Source organism: Ictidomys tridecemlineatus, chromosome 7 (genome assembly GCF_052094955.1).
Source record: "Ictidomys tridecemlineatus isolate mIctTri1 chromosome 7, mIctTri1.hap1, whole genome shotgun sequence".
Classification (NCBI taxonomy): domain Eukaryota; kingdom Metazoa; phylum Chordata; class Mammalia; order Rodentia; family Sciuridae; genus Ictidomys; species Ictidomys tridecemlineatus.
Genome location: NC_135483.1, coordinates 8,182,851 through 8,205,398, shown reverse-complemented (window position 1 = coordinate 8,205,398; position 22,548 = coordinate 8,182,851). Strand labels below are relative to the sequence as shown.

Here is a 22,548-nt window from a genome sequence, read left to right as displayed (position 1 = left end):
CGGTCACTATGAAGTCCATGAGGAAGTCATGAATAGAGCTTGGGGGCTGACATGTGAGAAGGCTCTTGCAGCACCCTTAAAAGTTGAGATCAAGGACTAGAGAAGCGGCTCCGTAGTAGAGTGCTTGCCTCGGGTGTGCAAGGCCCTGTGTGCAATCCCTGGCATTGCAAACGATCAAAAAAAATGAAGTGCTCAGAGCATGTGTGAGAGTGAGCAGCAAGGAGGGGGATGAGGCGGCTCCTCCTGATCCGAGGGAATACTGCCTGTTCTGAAGGCATCATGAACATGCTTATCTCTTCTTGCTCACCTTTTAAGTCTCTCCCTTTCCTTTTAACTCATTCCTCGTGGCTCAGAACCACCCATTTCTCCACATCTCTATCAGTCAATACATTGAGTGAGAGTCCACAGCAATGAAAGACAGCATAGGAAAATCGTCAAGACCACGGGCTCTGGTCCCAGAACGCCTGGGTTCAAATCCAAGCTCTGCCACTTAGTAACTGTGTGATCTTAAGCAGATTAATGACCTGCTTTAACCTCAGTATTCCCATTTGCAACGTGATCAAAATATCAGTACCAGGCTTGTGGAACGTCATGAGGCAAAGCAAGTCAGCCCCTGGTGCTTAGTTGACAATTTATTATCCTGTGGCGGGTACTGAGGTGCACGCTGGGAAAGCCATGGGAGGCGCTGACGCTCGCTTTGGAATCTGCCCCTTTATGTAAGCTGTCTCTTTCCCAGTTTCTCCCCCCTCTGCAGCCATACAATTTAGGTTTCTGCTTATGGCTACGACCAAGTTCAATCCTCGGTTTCCATTCTAAGCTAAGGCTTAGGTGAAATGTAGCCAAAAAGCCCCCAAAACAAGAGGCATGGAGGAAGTGGAAACTGTTTTCTTTCGGCCTCACATTTTCCAGCTGGCCCCACTGAACCCGGAGGTGGCTTCTCCGTGGAGCCAAACTTCTTGTGCTCATCCAAACTCTGCTTCCGTCAGGCTGTCTGCCAGCCATTCTTGGGGCTGTGCTTGTCTGTGTGCTTGAAGGGGTCACAGCCCCGCCCAGGGAGGGAGGGAGGGAGTCTGAGGAACAGATGCCAATGTCTCAAAGGTCCAGATGGGAAGACAGATGCCAGTCACTTCTGCTCACTCACATGACCACATGGAGCTGCCAAGGAGGCTGGAAGGCCACCCTAGCAGCCATGTGCCCAGGGCACTGCCACCAAGTGCCCAGCTGCAACTCCAAGGGGAGAACGGGTTCCATGGGCTGCCATCTGCTCTCCTCTCGCTGCTGTCCTCGATCCCATCCTCTGAAGCCTGCTCAGAAAGACGACGCGCCAGGTGCGGTGGCCCATGTCTGTAATCCCAGAGGCTCAGGAGGCTGAGGCAAGAAAACTGCAAGTTCAAAGTCAGCCTCAGCAACTTAGCAAGGCCTCAAGCAACTTGGCAAGACCCTGGCTCAAAATGAAATATAAAAAATGGCTGGGGATGTGGCTCCATGATTAAGTGCCTCTGGGTTCAAAACAAAGAAAAGAAAAAAAAAGACAAGTCAAGCTCAGGGAGGTAAAGGAGTTTGCCAGGTGGCCAGAGGCACAGACATGCCCTCATCACTGGCCTCCGTGGCGGTGTGACATTGGGCACCTCCTTTATTTACTCGCCTTTGAAAGTGAAATACTAGCACTAAATAACAAGGGTGTGATGGGAGAAGGAGGAAGTACATTTGCACACACGACCTGGCACACAGAACATGCTCCTGAGACTCCGCCTCCTTCCCCCGCCCGCAGGTCCTCTGTGCTTTTGGCTCAATACTCAGCTACAGAAATTCCTGTTTTACTTTCTTTCACTTGAACTTCTCTGGAAAGTCTCCGTATTTGGTTTTTGATCCCAACACCCAGAAGAGTCTCTCTCCAGCACACGGGGCCTGCACTGTCATGAGCACGCCCTGCAGGCTCATGCCCCATGTCCTCTCCCTCGGGTGGCCTCTCCCTGTCCTTCTGCCTTCAGGGAAACCCTTCGCTGCTTTTCTCCGCCCCTCGTTGACCCTCTTGGTTTCCAGTGGTTTGACGCCAGCAGATGAGTACCACACTTGTCCTTGAGGCCACGCAGTGCGCCTGGGGCGGCCATTCTCGGCGACCCCCAAGGTTGCGCCCTGGACTCACAGCTCCTGGTGGCTCCTTTGGGCTGTCCTGGTGTTCTGTAGCGCTCACTCTGCCAAGAATGCCATTCCTCCTTCCTACACCAGGGGGTCGGTGAGTCCCTGAACTGCAAATCAGAGAGAGCACCTTCCTTGTTTTCTTCATCTGATCCCCGTTTCCTCTTGGCCCCTGGCCCCTGTCCCCTGGTGGAGGAAAAACAGACACACGCTCTTAAACTAGTCACCAACGGACAAGTCATCCTCTAATTTCTGCAGAGATGCTGCTGGGTAGAAACCTCATCTTCCAGGCCCGCCCCACAGTGGGGTCTTGCAGAGAGGAAGCTTCTGCGCATTCATGGCCAGGACCCTAGGGCTGGGCTTGCCCTCCTCAGGCACTCTCAGTCTCTGCAGGTGCCCCTTCCCCTGCTCATCACAGGCTGCCTGGGAGACACAGCCGGGAAGCACAGGGACATGGGAAAGCCCCTCCTGTCTAGTCCTCTCACCCGTCCCCCCGTTTAGCCCCCATCTTCTCTTGGTGTCTCAGTCTCTGGCTCAGGAGGTAACAGCTCCCATCAGGACAAAGGCCTCTTGCTGGACCCCCGGCTCTTCTCATCAGCTGCCCTGTGTCTTGCACCCCTGCCTCTGGACCAAGCAGAGATATCGGGTCTCTTTTGTCCTAGAGAAAGCCCCGGGGACTTGGGAGTCTCCCTGGCCCTCTGCCCTTCCTGAGTGGCGTTGGCAGTGGGCATCCTTCCAACTGCTGAGAACAGGTGCTCCTGTGGAGAAGCCCTGTGGGGAGGCTTGCCTCAGCCTGATGGAGAAGTGGCCCCCAGTGTCAGCTCCCTGAGACCCTCCCCAAGCCTCTGCCCTCTTTTTTGCCCTGCCCAACACAGGAGGCTGCTGTCACTCCCGGGTCTGACAGATGCATTTAACTGTGTGTGCAGTCATTTTATTGCCTAAATCTGGTGACCCTGCTCAGCCTTCTCAGGGGTGCCTATTGGAAGGTAGGGGGCTTCTCCTTAGTCATGTGCTTCTTCCCCACCTTGTCCTCTCTTGGGAGTCACTAAACTTCACACCTGAGTAGTGGACAGGATGCAGAAGAAGCCAACTTCCTGCACAAGTAGGGCACTGCTGGAGGTGACCAGAAAAGCTGCAAACAGCCCTGTGTCATGAGGTGCAAAGGCTGTAGGTGACAATATAAAGATAATTTGGGGGAGTCAGAGGCACCCATGATCCACTCTTGATCATGTTTACCCTGCATGTCTGAGCCTCAGTTTTCTCATCAATAAAATGGAGATAATAATGCACTCATCTAGTAAAACTATTGCAAAGACCAAATGTACATGAAGGCACCGTGACAGACAAGTCCTTTTCCCCAATGACTTTGGCATCTGTCCTGCTGGTGTTAATGGGGAAACTGAGATAGTCTGGGCAGCTCTAAAGTCTAGAAGACTCTCCTTCAGCTGTTTGCTCGTGTGAAACTTTATATGAAAGGAAGAGAACAGCCCTGGTGGCACACGAGACATTGGCAGTTGGTGAGACTCACTATCTCGGCTGTCCTCTGAGGAAGGCAGTGCAGCCCACGATACTGGAGGGGAGACTGAGCTGGGGGACGGCCAGCCTGCTGACTTCCAAACTTGCATCCTCCACTATGCACTGGAAGAGCACCCGCAGGCCTGTGCCGAAGCCCACAGAGGCAAAGGGGTCCGACCCAGGGATCTGCGGAGGTAGTGACTCTGCCGGAAACACTGAGCAGTTGGCAAGTTGAGGCCCACGCTGGCCACAGAGCTGACACAGTGGAGAAGCATGAAGAGGCCAAAGCCAGTCCTCCTCCACCTACTGGCCACTTGGGCCAGTGTCTGTCCTACGCTGTCCATCCCTTAAACAGATCCAGCCATCTTCTTGCACCGTGGCTTCCCTGGTAGGTCTTTCACCAGATCCTGTGCATTTTCTATTTATAGAGTGAGATCATGTCTCCTCACCTCCAAAGTGAGGACAAAGATTCTGCCGTGTGTCCGCTTCCTCCAGAGGCCCTGAAAATCCAGCATAATCACATTAATACCAACAGCTGACAGTCCAGCTTTGGGGCTTTGTGCAGGACGACTCATGAGCATCCACCAACAACGCGAGTGACCTTTGTCAGCATCAGGCCACAGATGAGGAAAGTGAGGCACAGAGGACGAGTCGCCTGCTCATGGTGGCACAGTTACTAAGGGGAAGAGTCAATAGTGGAACTCAGGGAATCTGACCCCAGGCTTCATGCCCTACAGGGATGGGGCTCTGGAAGCCTCTGGGGTTTATGGACACATCAGAGTCAGACTCGGCTTTGCTCAGGCTGACCCCTGCCTCATCCAGGAGGAGAAAATTCCAGGGTCATTACCTAATCAGGACAGTCTGGAAGCTCAGGACCTTGCAAACAGCACTGTTCTGTGCTATATTGCAACATTTATACGCCCTTACTGCTCTAATACATGAAATGGCTCCCGCTGATGTTAGAGTAGACTTTCAACTGCTTCCCCTCGCCTTGGACACTCCAGGTAGCCGTCGACGGTGCTTTCCACCTCCCCTGCTGCAAAGCTCTTCTTGTTCAGCCTTAAAAAGGAAGCACATGTGGACACACCCAGGTGGCCCCTGAAGACACTGTGGTAAGTGACAGGAAAAGATAGATCCTATATGATCCCCTCATGGGAGGTGCCTGCAGCAGTCAAGTTCTGGGCACAGAAAATAGAGGGGGGCTGCGGTGAAGTCAAAGGGCCCTGTGGTTTTGTGAGCATGGAGTTCTTTCCTGCAAGGTGAAGACCTCTGGAGACCCATTGCACAAGGATGAGAATGGGCCTAGCACTCCTTCCCTCCACCCCTGAAAAAGACAAGATGGTCTCTTATGTCACGTAAAGTTTACCTCCAGCTTTATGCAGACGAATTTCTATGAATCTGAAGGATGTCACCTGGGAACAGGTGGCAGCTCTAGCTGCAGACCCATAGCCATGAGCCAGTCAGGTGCTGGACACGGCGAAAGAGAGGGCTGAAATGAGCCACTCTGTGGACAGCCAGCGAAGAGCTTTGCAGCAGGGGAGGTGGAAAGCACCGTGGACGGCTGCCTGGAGTGTCCAAGGCGAGGGGAAGCAGTTGAAAGTCTACTCTAACATCAGCGGGAGCCACTTCATGTGTTAGAGCAGTACAGGCGTATAAATGTTGCAATATAGCACAGAATATCAGTGTTTTCGAGGTCCTGAGCCGGCCAGACGGTCCTGACTAGATAATAACCCTGGAAGTTTCTCCTACTGGATGAGGCATTTTGCTTCTCCACTTGTTCTGCACACGGGCCCCTGTGCTGCCCCCACCTTTGGCTTCTGTGAACAGTGCCACAGGGAACATGTGTGTATGCGTGAGCCCTGCACTGTAAGCTGCTCTCTTCATGATCTGGGCTGTGGATCTGCAGGGCTCAGCTCCACACACCACACTGTTCTAGGTCCCTGACATCACCAGGCCCCTCCTCTCTTCCTGTAATAATTTATAGCTGTGACTTCTCCAAGCCTCAGAGGTCGCTCATTAGGACAATCACCACATATGTAAGTAGGGTGAATGGCCGCGTCTATGATGTGGTTTCTGGGGGCTGAATGGGGGGCACATTAAAGCCCTCATCTAACCCCTCCAAAAAGTCTCCCACCAGACCATATTGCCACAGTCCTTGCCGTGAATGGATTTCTCACCATAGCAGGCACTTGCTCAGGAATTGAGACCTGAAACAGGGACACCGTGGCCCTAATGGCACTGAGTTATTAATGCTCAGTGAGCAGATCAGTTTCTGAGAGAAGCTTCTAGATGGTAGTAACTGGGAGCAGAGGAGGAGGAGGAGGAGCAGGAGGAGGCCCCGAGAGGAGGACAGGAGAGGCCAGACTCCAGGTCCAGACCCGGTCAGAACGTGGGATGTCATTTCCTGGAGGAGCAGCCATGAGTGGCCTAATTGTCCTCATGAGGAGCAAGACCTTAGGGCAGGCTCTGGGGACAGCCAGCTGGGCACAAGAGAATTCGTGGGGCCAGGGAGGATTCCTGCCTTTATTTAACTGCTAAATGGATAACAGAACATGGAAAAGTTATGGAAGAGTCCTCAGACTCTGTTTTCTCTTAAGGAGAACAAACCAGAACAGTGGCATGGTGTTTTGTTGGTTAAAATGTCTCTGCGGGGGGCTGAGGAGCAAGCCTGCCACATTGCAGATGCTCAGTAGGAGCTGTCCCTCCTCCCTGCTCCTGTCACCTACTTCACAGCCAGCACGGTGCTGTCCTGGGGACTATCCCTGGAAAGGAAGGAGAGATGGTGTATTTCTACCCTCAGGCCTGTTCTCGGGGAGTTCAGATCTCCAGGTTGGGAGAGTCCAGAATGAGACTCCATGCCCCAGAAGAAGGTTCCAGAATGAGGGGAAGGTAAGCGCGGCTGCCCACGGCTGAGGCAATGTCTGGTGTCTGAACCATAGGCACACAGTTCTCTCTGGAAAGAAAACCAGAGAGGTCCCTGGCGGGCAGCCTTCGTGCAGTGAATGGCTGCCCACAAAGCTCAGGAATGACCCCAGGCCTGCAGTGGAGAGGGTCTCTGCACCAGGCTTGTCTTTCCTCCCTCATCTCCCTGGAAGGGATGTCAAGATTCAATTGCAAAACTCCCCTAGGAGGACCCCCACGGGAGCCGGAGGTCCAGGGTGAGATTGTGAGTGCTGGCCCCGAGCCATCTGGGGGTGGGGGGTCCCCAGGTACATCAGCGCAGCTGTTTCCAGATGAACGGAGGCGAGACCCAGTTGTGTATTCTGAAAGGCGCACCAGGAGGGCAGCCTGGGGATGGGTGGAGTCCACCCTCAGGAAGGGTCAGTCTTCCTGGATCTCCTACAGAGTCGCTGCTTAAAGGAACTTGCCATTTCTACAAAACTACAGCGGAGGGCTCATGTTCTGTCTGTCCAGGCCTGACCTCTCCTATCTGCCTTAGAAGGAAAAATGGAAGATAATTGGTCTAGGTGATTAATTACTGCCATCATGCATCGTCCACATCGTCTTCATCATTACAAAGAACTGAAAGATCACAGTGCCACATCCAGGCTGAGACTTTGTAATTGAGGAAGAAGCTGCTGAGAGAGGAAGGAGGCCCCGCTGGGGAGGCTGGGAGCTGGAAGTTGCCCGGGCCGCTCGTCCACCCACCTCTCTGGCTTCCTTCACTCTCCTCCTTTTCATCTGCTTTCCCACGTCTCCAGCCTCTGCTTCAGTTATTCACCCAACTTCCTTTAATCTTTCATCCTTAACCCTAGACTCCAACCTATTTCCTGTTAGCAGACACTTGCAATTCATTGCTTTCCCCCATTTGCTCGTTCACTGAGTCCTTAATGCCTGCCTACCTGTCACGTCAGATGACTGTTGCCTGAGATGTGCCACGACAGGTACCAAAGATATTGCAAGGAAGCAGATCTGCTCTGCATACTCATGAAACCCACAACCTGGGAGAGGAGCGGCCAGCGGATTTATATCAGCAGGTCATTCACTCTTGCATTCATTCATGTGGTCAACAAGTAAGCATTGAGCTCCTACTGTGTGCCAGGGACTGAGCTATCCCCATGCACACCACTTTACCTTCTGCCAATACTTACCCTCTCCGTATGCGCCTTTGAAAGGAAAATAAAAGATAATTTGGCCCAGATAATGAATTATCATCATCATCACTGTCATCATCACCAAACGAGAGTTCATGATTGAACATGAGTGGCACAGCCCTTCCCTGGTGGGATTCATGGTCTCCTTGGGGAGCCACTCAAGGGATGATTGGGAGCTTAGGAGACTCCCCGAGGAGGGATCATGGGAAAATATTTTTGGGGGGGGATCTTGAGAAAATATTTTTCTTCTCCTTCTATTGCCGGTCTTTCTGTAAGTGCTTACTGCCAATTTCTGGAAGAGATTTTGGTTACCCATGGCAACATCTAAAGCAAGTAATAAGAGCCAAGGAGAAGCACACGTTCACACCCTAACATGAAATTATCCACACAGCCCTCTGAGTGTGTTGATCAGGACACAAAACAAGTTCCTTGCTAATTAGAAATGCTCTAGACTTCGTCGTTAAGAGTGGGTGTGTTGATTTTGGAAGGGGTCTTTTAAATTTTTTTTGATTTTACCCTAAAATTTGCAAAATGTGTTATTTGCATAAACTAAGTTATTTTTAATTTTGGAAGAGGAAGATGCATGGATTCTTTCAAGTTTAATAAGACAATTCCCTGCCCTCTTATTCCCTCAGAATGAATTTAAAACATCTTCAAAAGACCTGCAAGCATGTACATGAGCTGGACTCAGTCAGCTCGCCAATCTCACCCTTCACCACTTCTCAGGGTTTGGAAAAGTGCTCCTGTCCTCAATGGTCCTTGCTCCTCTAACCCCCTGATGTGACCTCCCCCCTTCCACTCTCACCCTCTCCTTCCCATGTCCTCCAATCCTGGTCTTTCACTTCACTCTCTCTTCAAATAGGACTCTACATCTTCCAGAGAGCTTCCCTGGACCTTAGACCCACAGCACCGCTGTTTCTCTATCTTCCCATGTTCTCCATTCGGGCAGTAGAAAAAGGTTACCATACTTCATTTAAGTAACCTCTTTCCCCACTAGGCTGGGAACTCCATGCCAACAGGCTCCCTGGGTCTATAGTGCTCACAAGTTACTCCTGAGTCAAGTACCTTAGCTGCCAAATCAATAGTAGTTGAACTAATTAATGACTCAGAGTCATCAGTAAACATCATCTACATGAAGGATAATTCCGTCAGTCATCTACTGCAGTGTAGCTACCCAGAACACAGTAGCACCAATGGTAAGTTTTCATCCTCAAACTTACTGCTCGACAGGCAGCTCTGGTGCCTTTGCTTCAACCTGCAGGTCAGAGGTCAGTCAGAACAGCCCTGTTCCACATGTCTGTCATTCATTGGGGACCTGCAGGTCACCTGGGGCAAGCATTTCTCATGGTAATTGAAGAAGTGCAAGAGGCAGAGCGTAATCACGTGAGGCTAGGTAGGCCAAGCTTTTGCCTGTTTCATGTCCATTAGCATCTCATTATCAAAAACAGTCATATGGACAAGCCCAGCTTCCACAGGAAGTAGGTGAGGGAGCAGAACAGCTGATTGACAGTGATCCAAAATATCATGATCATGAAGGCTCCGTCTCTGAAATATCCCACACTGGGTTCAAAGAAATTCTCTTTTGCTTCAAGGCAATTATTAAATAATTTCCACTCACAATGCAGAATGGCAGGATGCTTGTGAGATTCATAATTAGAAAATGAGTCACAGAACCTTCCACTAGACACATGCAAAGAGGGTAAAACATTTATACAGGCTGTGATCCCTTAAGAAGTTGGATCTTTATTAAAGACTGTCACAGTGGGGACAACAAAAGGTTTTGCAGGTAGACCTGGGTTCTGCCCTGTGCCAGCCATGTGATTCTGGTTCTCCTGGCCTCCTGGCTCAGGGGTATGGGGACAGAGCTGGCCTTGGGGTGGCCGCAGGGTAATATGGCACGTGGTCCATGTGCCCCCTCAGCTCTGCTCTCTCCTCACATCCTTATACTCTTTGGGCCCTTGTTAAGGCCAAGCTGTAGGGTGTGTGGCCCCACCATTTGCTAGGAATCGTGTGTCATAAGCTGCTCTGTTTTATCTCTCTTCTGGGGGCTATTATGACATGTGGTTCACTGAATGAAATCTTCAAGGGATGAAGTTTGACTTAGATCTCATTTCTTAGAGCTGATTATCTTACCCATCTAATTTGCATTACTTTCCCCCTCGTCCTGTCCCCTCAACATTTAACAACTCCAAAGGGCTTCCGAACCATCTCTGCCTACTTACAGCCTGGGGTGCTCACCCTGCCCTCTCTCCCCGCCACAATGGTGGCCTCACACTGGCACCCAATGGCTCTCGGCCCTACCCTCACCCCCACATGCCGGCACCCTGATGCTACTCTAACACTGTCTAAATCCAGAGATCCCATCTGTGAGCCAAACCTCTCACTGGATTTTCTGAATGTGCGTCAGGTTGGCATCTCAGATAAAATGTATTAAATACTTGGCTTAGTCTCCATTCCCCAAGCCTAAACCTCTTCCTGTGTTTCTTAACTCAATGAATGGCATCGTAAGCCACCCAACCACAAAGACCGGAATTGCAGGCTTGCCTGATTTGTCCTGTTCCCTCATTGTCTAATCCACCCAGTATTAAGTATAGTAGTCAAGATGGTTTTGACTATGGTGTAGCATAAAACCCCACCACAAACCAGCTTAAACAGGAAGAGAACATCATTATTTCATGTGACGATTAGTCTGGAGGAGGGCAGACCAGGCAGGCACTGGGTGTCCAGCTGCAGAACACTTCAATTCTCTTGGCTTCTGTCTCCACGCTGCCTGTGTGAGCTCCGTTGCCACACAGACCACAGATTGCCCACCACAACTGGGGGCATGGTTGTCTATAAAGACACCCAGCACTTCCCTTGGCAGAATGGGCTTTCCCAGGAGTGAGAGACCCTCCACAGACATCGCCTGGCCTTTGTGGGCTCCACGGTCCACCCCTGGACCACTCACCAGCACACAACGGGTCCATCCAGCTTGATGCAGGCCACCAGGCCGACGGCTCTCCCTCCCACGTCTTTGACAACAGCATCTAACGAGTCCCACACACATCGCCGCCTCGACCCTTTGGCTTTTTGTTGCTGGAGTCACTGGCTCAGTGAGGATTCAACACCTCTCACGTAATTATTAATTTTGGTCCTACTGATTTTCTCTCTCTGAGCTCACTACACCTCCCCATCTCAATCTTTCTTCAAATGTTCAGCAAATAGCCTAAGAGAGCTCACATCACGCCACTCACATCTCAGAAAACACTTGCCTCTTCTCCTGGGATGACATCTAGACTGAAGAACTGGCACTCAGACTCCTCAGACCGCAGCTCCCTGCCCTTCCCGCGGTGTGTCCTTGAATCCTGGGGGTGCATGCCTTCATTGGCATTAGCCAGGCGCTGTGCCACGTCCGCCCCTTGTGTTGCTCAGCGGCTCTGCATGGCTCTCTGTGAGGCAGACACTGTTGTCACTGTGCTTTAGAGAAAGGGAAGCTGAGATTCAGGCAGGTCAAGTAATTTTCCAAGGCCACCTCCAGAGTTCTATGAATGCCCAGTATGAGATGGAGTTTAGAATCAGGGAGGACTGATTGCAAAGCTGGTTCTCCCAACCCCTCCGGCAGTCACTCACCTCCTGCCTGCATCTGGAATCTACTTCTCATGCCACACTTCTTAAATCTTTCTTGAGGAAGCCCAGTGAAGTTCTCACTAAAGTTATCACTGAGAGGAACGCCTGCCTCTGCACTGTACCCTCCAGGCCCTATTTCTCCACCTCTCTGGCACCAACATCAGTCAGAGTGTGCAAGGACCCCTAGTTGGTTGTCAATAAGTGCATCGTTCTCACTTCCTCCTGACAAAAGACCAGCTCTTCTCTTAATTGCTTCATTCTTCACAGGGTTGTAGAGCAACAATCTACACTCTCAAAATTGTCTACTTATTTTTTGAGAACACACTCAGGAGAGGACCCCACCCACAGTCAGCATGTGATGAAGGTATTGAAGGTACAAGGAATTCATCCTCCAGTACAAGAGGTAGACATGCAAGCTAATGATTTCAGTTCTAAGGTTCTACATGAGCATCTTTGATTGAATTGGTTTCAGTACTGCACTCTGCAGGTTTGTACTTTGACCATGTATTGACCCCTAACTAGTGGCTTAAAAGTCTTGCATGCGCATTTTCAAAAGAATTAGGATATTACTCCTCCACTGAAGCTTCTTCTTTTGCCAGAGGAAGACTTACTAGTGAAATAAACCTGGCTTCTCTCCAATCCTACACCCACTGCTCCCTGGGACAACATGGGATTTGGAATCATGGGAAGTCAGGTGTGAGTAGACTTCCGCACACTCTCTGCTCTCTCCTGTGAACAGGCTTGCAGAGCCTGTGTGCTCTCTGCTGCTCTCACCCTGGGGGAGCTTGCCTCACGGCTCACTGAAGCATCCCACATTCGGTGTCTATCACGATTCTCTGCTTTTTGACTCAGAGCCTTCAGTGTGGCAGGAGCCTTATGGGTCTAAACTCAAGTGTAGCACTAAAGTGTGGGGGAATTGCCATCAGTGGAAAAACACAGCCTGTGCAAGTCAAGACCTCTGGATGGATGCCCCCGGCCTCCAGTTCTTCAGTGGACAGGTCTCCAGGGTGTGGCACAATCTGGCTGAATCAAATCTTCTTGGTTATTTTGCTGAAACATGAAAACCCATCCTGACATGGGATTTTCCTTTTTTTTCTCTTTCTTACTTTCCCCACTTCCTTGTTCCTTCTACTGGATGATTTCCCAAATAAACTTACCAGAACCCAGTACCATAATCTTAGTATTGGTTCCAATCCAAGAGGTCTCTTCCCATGAGCATCTGATAAACAGTGTGACCTCACTCTGTGGGGACCTTGCCCATCTCAGAGTGAATCTCGTGGCTGGATGGTTGGAACATGCCAGTTAGCTGAGACTGAGTCCTATGGTCAATCCAGGGATAAAAGTTGTAGTCAGCCCCTCCAATGTCACATATGCAGACAGTCAGTGTATGTTCCGATAGAAAAATCATAGATTTCCTGAAGAAATGACCACAAGTGCTAGGTACACTCAACAACTGATGTGCATTATGTGAGTCACTAAGAGTCCCCTCATTCATGGGAGCACAGGTGGCCCTGTAGGAAAAGGAGACCACAGCATCTTTACCATGGACAGGATATCATTGCCTGTTAGAGTTCAAAGTGACCTGGGGAATGACCTCAGACTTCTCAAGTTCTTGCAGAAGAAGTTCAGAGAGATTAAAGTCATTTGCCTCTAATTGTGCAGCCAACAACTGTGAGATCTAGGTGGGGGACCCAAGAGTCCAACTTTCCAGTGCTGAGTTAATCATATTGTAAAACTCACGGTGGTTCTGCCTGCCCACGCCTCCTGCAGGGGCTGCTTCCTCAGGGAGCCAGCAGCTCCCCTAGGAGGACTGCAGAATCAGCCTTAGAAGCATCCCTTTGTTATAAAAATGATGGTCTTGGCTCCAAGTCAGGCCCCCATTTCTGGATTTACTAATTCACTCCATTAAGTCTAATCTGTGTCTACAAAGAAAAATGTTGCCTCTTGATTTACTTAGCTTACAGGAACATATTTCTTTTTATACACAGAGCGCTTGGGACAGTCCCTGAGTCAGCTCCCGGCTGCCCTTCCTTCATGATGATTTAGGACACAGTACAGAAAACGGGCTTGAAGAGAAGGAGGCGCACACTTGTCTGGAAGCCTTCCCGACAGAGTGCGAGGGGCTCTTGGGTCTTGAAGGGCATGGGAAGGCGTGCGGTGGGATGGCAAGGTGGAGATCAGAGTGTTGGGGAAGGGGCATCTTTTTATTTTTATTTTTATTTTATTTATTTTATTTTTTATTGGTTGTTTTGAGATAAGGACCAAGAAATTCATTTGAATGACTTGATGTAACTATGAACATGAACAGCAGGGAAAGACGTCTCCAAAATGACCTGATGGCAGCTGCAGGGGAGGAAAAATTCAAGAAAGGGAAGGTAAATTTAATAAGCCATCAAAAGGAATAGAAAAAAGAGTTTCAGCTTATTATCAGAGTGGTAAAGACAGCCGACGCAACTATCAAATGCTGGGGAGAGGACAGCAGAGCAGGGGAAGCAATCCATCAGGAAATGGAGTTTAAGCACAGCACCTGGAGCCGCGGAGAACAGAATAAGAAAGAGCAGAGATGGAATGAAAAGAGCCTGTTTCTGAATAGTGGCATTAAGACTGGGGAGGGAACAGCATTCAATTCCGCCATGAGCTCTCTGTGCAATTGGAATCATTACTGTGTGCACACATTGCTTTGAAATTTGAAAAACAAATTCCACAATTCAGCAGTTAACCCCAGGGCACCCGTGTGGGTCCCTTCTCTGCATTAAGCCCTCTACCATGCATGGCCTGAGAGTCAGAGGAAGGACACAGCAAGGGGTTAAGTGCTGGAATGGAGGGGTCTTTCTGCTTGGGAGGAAAACAAGGACATGGGAGAGATTTCCCAATGAAATAAAACAGCAGGCAGATATTGAAAAATGAAGAAGAATCCACCAAATTAAAAAGGCAGCAAGGACACTCGAGGCAGAGACCAAAATACCGGAGGCAAGAAATGCAATGAAATCTTTGAGCACCTGCGGGCTGTACAATACTGCCGGTGTATTTGGTACTGGATTTTAAGTCTGCAGGGACAAATCAGGAAGGGCACCTAGGACATGTTAGAGGGGCTAAATTGTCTTCCGCAGGCCAGAGATCAAAAACTCAAATACACCCATCATTGGGCAGATGACAGAACTAAGAGGGAAAGGAAAGACTATGAGTAAAGGAGACAGCATATGTCCTGACCGGAGCAGATGTTTAGATTTTCTAATTTCTCAAATAAACCTCACATCAAACTTTCTATGCAAACTTTTTTAATTTCAAAGTGTTGGCAACTTTATGAGTTAGGCTGTGCTCTGCTCTGCTGTGATAACAAAGAAGCCCTCGATGCTCATAGTGCAACATGATACAGGTTTGTTTCCAACTCAGAGAAAGTCTAATGTGGGTGAAACAGCTCTCTTCCATGTTCATAGAAGAAGGAACCCAGGGTCATCAAGGTCATTGAAGCTGCAGCAGAGGTGCACCTTGCCTCTTGAGACCATTGGCCCAGGTCGCTTGCCCTCAATCTAATTTAAAGGGAGACTAGGAAACACGGGTATTCTGTGAATAGTTGCTTGTTTCTGCCCCAGCAACTAATGCAAAATGTATTTGTATATACTACGTGATCCTATGAATAATGATCGGTTTGGTAGAGGGTGGAAGACCTTTGGTAGAAGGTCTCTGCCATATTCAAAGAGTATTTTTTTAATAATCTCACATTTTTATTTTGTGAAAAATGATTCCAGAAACAGTGTGACAGAATGACCTGAAGGGGCATTACTAGGAGAGCTGCTGACATTGCCTTCAGGAGCAATACTTAGGGAAGAAACAGGACAGGCATGTGGGGATCGAGGAGAAGAGGATCTCACAGTGATATGGACCCTCTGGGTTTACAATTAAAGAGGAGGATGCTCATGAGGTGTGTGGGACTCGCCCAAGGTTGCCCAGTGTACAGCGGCTGGGCAGAGCCTCCCGTGGTCCAGCACACCCTTGTGTTGCATCGGTGGAATGGAAGGAAGGAAAACAGAAGGAAATGTGAGATGTCCCCTTTGGGAAAGAGGCTTTGGGGAGCGTATCTAATGCAAACACTCGGCGCCATTGGATTTTGTTCATAACTGATTTTAAATGCGAGCCTCCTCAAAGATATCACTTTCTTCTTAACTTATAAGACCTGCCAACGGGTAAACATCAAACAGATAATGTATTCATTTCTTAACCTTGATTTAGACTCTTTTCCTATTATCTTCTGGGAAATCCTCAGCTTAAGAAAGAAATATTTTTATCTTCCTCACCTCTAAACGTGTCCTGCGCTGGCACAGCATAAGCATTCTAATCAGCGCGGCTCCCAACCATCTGTGATGAGATTTCCACGGGAGGATTCATCTCAGTCTCTAATGCTCAGAAGTAGTTAATCCACTTGAGCCTAAAGCAGAAATAAAATGCAGAAAGGAAAATGTGGGAAGGAAAGAAAGTAGAAGTGAGTGTGTGAGTGTGTGTGTGTGTGTGTGTGTGTGCATGTGTGTACATGTATGTGAATGGATTAAGAATAACAGTGATTTTTTTTTAGCCTTAAAGCCTCAGAGAACATAATATATCCATATAAGAGCACAAAAGATTAGTGTTAAGCAAAAAATTTTGAAATTAATTATATGGAGCTTTTGTAGCAAGCCCAAGGCTGGTCTTTTTACGTCATCGTTTTAGTTAATCTGCTTTGCTCCCCCACATGATAGTATCACTCCCATTTTACAAATAAAGAAACAGAGATTCACAAACCTACCAGCTTTCAAGCTCACAGAGAATCTTTGCTATTTCAACTCAAAACTCGGCTTTTACTCCTTCCTTCATCCTTTGTGCAGTCTTATATTTGGGATCAACAAATATTTATCAAATCTTTACCATGAACCTCCAGTTCTGGCACAATCCATCTCCTTTCGTCTAACCCAGTCCTGGGAGGTCACTGTTGTTATGATAGCTGATGACAACAGAGGAACAGAGGAGCTCAGAAGGAGAGGGCACTGCCTGGGGGCTCATCCTAGGGGCCAGTGGAGGTGAGGGAGCTCAAGTTCCGAGGTCCTGGATCTCTTGATTGTGGTACTTTTCTGCTCTTTGGAAGAAGCTTCCTGATAAGGAAGACTCTCCAGGTCTCCTGGTCTTTCTGTTTGTCTAGAAGACCTGCTGAAAGAGAAAAGTGGGAGCTGGGAGCACCTGACCATCACAATTACCTGGGGACACACAGGTTATCAGTGTCTATCCTTCCAAAAGCAGAAAGCACGTTTTTAACGGAATGGCTGGTCATAATGACATGCTTAGGGGCCATATTTTTGGTGAAAAGACAAAAATATGGCGGTGTGAAGCTGGTCTCTAGGGCATCTTTGTTAGCAAGGTTTCAGCCAATATTGGAAATTTTAATTTTCTCTTACGCAAAAAGCCACTGTTGAGCAAAATCACATGGATTATGAATCTGGATCATAGGTCCATGAGGCCCAGCAGACCATAAAAAATATATGCTACAAAGGCAAAGAAGCAGGAAAATGTGACCTAGATACACATATGAATTGTTGTGCTCTGCATATGAGGGATCTGCCCAAAAAGCTCATGTGTGAACTACTGCAGGAATAAATAATTAGATTACAAGAGGTGACATAATTAGATTATAACAGTTATGACCTAATTAGTGGATTAATCCATTTTATGGGTCAATCATTTGAATAGACCACGGGGTTGTAACTACAGGCAGGTGAGTTATGGCTGGAGAAAGTAGGTCACGAGGGGCTTCCTGAAGATTATATTTTGTTCCTTTGTCCCTGAATACTCCCACACATTCTCCCTCTTTCTCTCTCTCTCTTCCCCAGTCCTCTGCTATAATACCCCTCCCGTATAACGTTCTGCCTCACCTTAAGCCCAGCGCAACGGAGTCAGCTGACTGTGGACCGACATCCCTGAAATCATGAGCTCAGATAAACTTGTCTTCCTCTTAGTTGCTCTGATCAGGTATTTCTGTCACAGCCACAAGAAGCTGACTAGCATGTAATCCACAGAAACTGTCTCTGAGACGCCTCCGATGATGGAAGGAGTTGACAAGAACTTTCAAAGAGCCATCAAAATTGTGTTCAAGAAAGGATGCACATTTAAAGGAACAGATTAGAAATCTCAGCAGAGAAATGAAAACTACATGGAAAAAAATACAGGGAAAATCTAGAACTTAAAAGGAGGATATCAGAAGTGGAAAATTCACCGAACGATTGTGCCAAGGTTTGGCTCCACCTATTGCACAAATTAATAAGAAAACGTAGGTAATATCGGCAACTGTGAATATAGATTTATATTTTTAGTTTTAGTATTATCCCATATTGTTTTGTAAAGATGAAACTCTGTTTTTAGATGCATAGTTGTGTTGCCCAATTTTATGTGACAACATGACTTGGTCATGAGATACCTGGATAATTGGTCCAACGTTTTCCTGGTGTCGGGGGTGGTTTGTGGATCTGTGATGGTGTTTGTGGATAAGATTTACACTTCTCTGTGTGATACACTACATCCTACAGTAAAATTGTTTTTTCTTTAAACAGTCAATTGCCAGAATTAGAAAAAAAGTCAATTATATGCTTACCCTCTTATTTAACATTTCTGTCGGGCTTCATCCCTTCTGTTAAATACACATTTCCTTGTGTTATTATTTCCCTGCAACTTAAGAAGTCCTTTAGGCTCTATAGATTGCAGGCACATCGACTTTGCACTCACTGAGCTTGACTTTTACCTAACATTGTGCGGGCTCCATCCCAGTCCTTGTGGGGTGTATATTTGCAGATAGGGATATTTTTATTCTACCTTCAGGCTTGCTCCATTGGCTCTTGGTCCCCAAGACTGGGTGGAAATTCAGCTACACCATTATTCTTATCATTACTTTCCTGTATGAAATGTGTTTTTTTATTCTCTAGTTAATATCCAGGTTTTCACTTATCTTTGCTTTCAACTGATTGTTGGAATTCTTTAAATTGTTTTGTTTTAAGCTTTCATTTGACTCTGAGCTTTCTGAGTTTTTCTTTGTATTTATCCTATTTGGAATCTGCTGCAAAATCTGGGTCTTCAGTTTGATGTTTCCGTCAACTTTGGGGACACTTTTGCCTTTATTGATTTACATATTTTTGCTTCACTGGCCTCATTCTCTTTTCTTTCTACAAATTCAATCACCAATTGTTAGGCCATTTTGTGTATGCTATCAAAAGTTCCCGTGGCTCTATTTCCTTTTCTTGTACTTTTATAAGATTGGAATTGGGTGGAAGAAATCTGATTTGAGTTTTGTTTTTCATTTAAATATTGGACATTCTAGCTGCCTGGAAACTCCGTGTAAATTTTAGAACTAATTTTTCAATGCTACAAAAGTAATCGGGTTGATGTTGCATTGAATCAATTGATAAATCAATATTATAATCCTATTGCAAATTCCAAGATACTAGAAAGATGAGAGATGATTTTTGATGCAAGAATTTTTTAAAATAGATTATCAACTTCATGAAATAAGCACAAATAGAACAGTTATCAAGAAAAAAACAAGTTTCATAGATATATATCTGAATATACATGTGATCACAATAAATATAAGCCAAATCAATCAACATTTTAATGGAGATTATCAAAACAACAATTAAAAATGATTTTCGCCTCTCATTGACCCAAGACATACCAAAAATAACTATAAAGAAACATTAGATATATAGGTAGGAAAAATGCATACGATACACATTCTAAGCAATACATTTTTTCTCAGAGGACATAAAAATAAGTTGTTTTTTTTTTTTAAAAAAAAAAGAATTTAAAGTAAACAGCTGCAATTGTTTGGATATGAGTTGACCCCTGAAAGGTCATATGTGAGACAATGAAGGAATGTTCAGAGGTGGAAGGGTTTGATGACAAAAGCTGTTAACAGTGGATTGATCCATTTCATAGATTAATTATTTGAATGGATTCCGGAGAGATAATTGGGAGCAGGCAGAGTGTGCCCGGAAGAGGTGCCCTTGGAGTGAGAGGACCCCATCTCCTGCTCCCAGGTGCGGTCTGTGCTCCCTACCTGCCGTGTCCTGAGCTGCTTTCCTCCACACGCTCTTCTCCATGACGTCTGCCTCACTTTGTGTCCACAGCAATGGAGTCATCCTGCCACGGACTGGTCCTCTGAAACCATGAGCTGAAATTACTTTTTCCTTCTCTAAGTCGCTCTCTTTGGATATATTGGTCACAGCAACAGAAAACTGACAAACACAATAGCATTAATAGAAGAGAAGTTGCTCACTACTTGCTATTAAACGGTACCTAATGGATATCAACGAATAGTTCTTGAATAAGTAAGTATAAAGACACATATACAAAGAAGAAAAGTCATGATTTCAATATTTTCCCAACAGAAACTTGTAAGAAACACTGAATAACTAGAAAGTACATAAATTTTTGAATAAGCAAATTAACAATGCACCCAACAAATAGAGGCATGAACTTTATAGAAATGACCATTCATTAAGTGTTGAAAGCAGTCAACGGTCAATGTCACTGAAGCCACCACTCCTCACACTTGTTGTGCATGAGAATCACCTAATGAGCGTATTAGGTCACATGGTACCTGGGGCGAATCCCTAGAGGCTCCACTCAGAACATTTTGTGGGAGCTTGAGAATCGACTTTTCTAATAAGCTCCCAGGGGATGACAAGGGTGCCGGCCCCAGAGCCATTCTGTGACAGCATATTCTCTGAGAGTGACTTCAATCACTTCAAAACCAGAAATGAACAAATATCTTTTTTAAGTTAACAAGCAAAAGCATATGACTGAAACTTTTAAAAAATATTCTCCCTTAATTACGTGGAGGTTAAGAAAAAATATCACAGTGAAAAATTGCAAAATAGTTTGAAATGAACCGTGAAAGCACTGAGTGAGAAGCTGAAAGATGGTGTGCGTGTGATATGGAGAAGGAAAGGGCCTGATAGGTTTTTATTTATAAAAACAAGCCATGTGGGAATTAAATGAGTCATGGGTTCAATTCAGGAAGCCAGGAACAAACAAACAAAAACATAGCTCAACTTGTGGTAATGAAGAGCCGGCTTGTCACAGGCCGGAACCCCCGTGGAGAGCACAGAGAACGAGTGGATTCATTATAAAAATAACTAAGATGGATGTATCTGAGAGCCACCGAGGGAGCAGCACGTGAGCCCCTGAGAGGAGGCCCTGAGGGTGAGCCTTTCTATGCCACTTTGTGTCCCATTGTCCTGCAAAGCACTGACAGACTTTTTACCCGTATTCCAGGTAAACAGGCCACACAATATGATACAAGGAAGTCCTAATGAGTGCCGAAAATGCCAATTTCAGCACTCTGCCAGGGCAGGAGAGAGCCAATGAACCCCATGGTTTCTGGGAGAGCTAATACTTGAGGATCAAAGATGCCACTGGTAGGAAAATACAGAGCCTGGCAGCCTCCGCCACCTCACCCAAGACGTTCCTAAGTGGGGAAGCCAAGGAGCTGGACAGGTGTGGTGCTGAGATATATAATTTACATTTCCTGGTGGCCAAGAAAGATGGATTCCAATGAGTAATCCAGATGTTATCTAGAGACCCCCGAAAAAAAAAATAAATGTTAGGAATATGAATGAAGAAAAGAAAAGCAAATTAAGTATTACAAAGAGTACAACCCAATTTCAAAACAGTTTAATTACTTATTTGGTTATGGAGGATCCATAAACGGAACCAATCAACATCTATAGGATGCCATATGCAGCCATTATGACAAACACAATCTTTTGAAATGTGCATTTATGTAACATTTACTACATTATGGGCAATAAAGCAGTCTCTGAAAATTTCAAAGATTAAAATAATTTATAGTCTCACTGAACTGGGAATAAGCTAGACAGCAATTATATAAAGACAAAATAGGTTCAAATGCAGACCCACTGGCATATCAATGGCCTCGGCAACTCAGGAGGCTGAGACAGGAAGATCACAAGTTAGAGGCCAGCCTCAGCAACCTAGGGAGAGCCTGTTCCCGTTTGTTCTATGGGTATATAGCACCAAATGAATTTAGAAAGTAAGGCAAACACTCAGAGCTGGGAAGGTAACTCAGAAGTAGAGCACTTGCCTAAAGTGTGGAGTCCTGTGTTCGATTCCCAGCACCACCAACAACAAAAAGAAAAGGCATGTTCTTATAAATAATGCACAGATCAATAAAATAATCCTAAAACTGAAATGAGAAAATAGTTTGAAGTAAATGGTAATGATGTTATGGGCCTGGCTATATGGGAAATGAACAGACTCCATTTTGCCCTGAGACTGCACATCAGGTAAGAAATGCTTCTCCCAGGGAAAGCCCCACCACTGTACCCATCAACAGTTGCCTAAAAGCATGTTTAGCAACACAAAATGGTGATTCTTATACAATGTAAAAGTGTTCTCTCTTTGGTTCCTATTTTTCTTGGACAATGTACCCTGTCAGAGATTGATTGTCTAGATGTTAACAACCATTCTTTACCTTGTACTCAACTAGGGAAGTTTTGGCTCACCCTCTTTTCTGTTTATGATTTTAGATCTCATGACATTTGTTTATGGTTTTGAGTCATAGCAACAACCACTTAGGCTTTAGTATTTTGAACTATAAAAGGTTACTCAAACCCCAGGAGGGGGTCGAAGGTGTAGACTTGCAGCCTATCCATTGGCCTACCAGCTGGTGAATAAAGTTTCCATCTCCTGCTTTAAGATCCTCTTGGGTGATTTATTGCAATCTGGCCTTAACAATGAAAATAAGATTATCAAAACGTATTGTAAAATTTTAATCAAATTTGTAATCCTCTAACATTAAACAGAGACGAGTGGTGGGAGGGAAAGGGAGAGAGAAGGGAAACTGTATGGAAATGGAAGGAGACCCTCATTGTTACACAGAATTACATATAAGAGATGGTGAGGTTCGGAAAGGGGAAAAAAAAACAAGGGAGAGAATTGAACAACAGCTGATGGGGTAGAGAGGGAAGATGGGAGGGGAGGGGAGGGGGGATAGTAGGGGATAGGAAAGGTAGCAGAATACAACAGTCACTAATATGGCATTATGGAAAAATGTGGATGTGTAACCGATGTGATTCTGCAATCTGTATACGGGGTAAAATTGGGAGTTCATAACCCACTTGAATCTAAAGTATGAAATATGATATGTCAAGAGCTT

At 46.5% G+C, this 22,548-nt stretch overlaps 1 long non-coding RNA gene across 1 annotated transcript; it reads left to right on the top strand.

Moving 5' to 3' along the window:
* Positions 1 to 17,079: 17,079 nt before the first annotated feature.
* On the top strand, positions 17,080 to 22,083 carry LOC144365396 (uncharacterized). The gene is made up of 2 exons (XR_013423771.1): positions 17,080 to 17,646; positions 19,305 to 22,083. It is a non-coding gene; the product is annotated as an uncharacterized LOC144365396 (long non-coding RNA).
* The last annotated feature ends 465 nt before the right edge of the window (positions 22,084 to 22,548 follow it).